Here is a 403-nt window from a genome sequence, read left to right on the forward strand (position 1 = left end):
ACTTTTGCAGCTTGGGGACTTTGAGACTAGGCTCCTTGTACCTGACAGTGTTTCTCTGGGGCAGTGTCTGGACCCTGTGTTTCACAGGGGCTGGGCTGCACATGCCACTTCCAGAAGAGTCCAGCGCTAAGGCCTCTGGAGGCGTTCTATTTTGGGAGACCAGGCAGTCAAGTATTTGAACACAAGAGGACCCAGAACTGCCCCACACCACCACATCTGGGATCCCCCCACCCCAGGGGAGGTTAAAGCAAGCAGAGGGACACCGACCACTGCCACACAGGAGGTCTTCGGCCTCCAAGCTCTGTCCAGGCCTCAGCATTCTGCAAGAGAACACCACACTGCCCCCACGTGTCCCAGGCAACACCCAGAGATGTGGAAGGAAGAGACACTGCGTGGACCTCTC

This window comes from Colobus angolensis, unplaced genomic scaffold, assembly GCF_000951035.1.
Source record: "Colobus angolensis palliatus isolate OR3802 unplaced genomic scaffold, Cang.pa_1.0 Scaffold138, whole genome shotgun sequence".
Lineage (NCBI taxonomy): Eukaryota > Metazoa > Chordata > Mammalia > Primates > Cercopithecidae > Colobus > Colobus angolensis.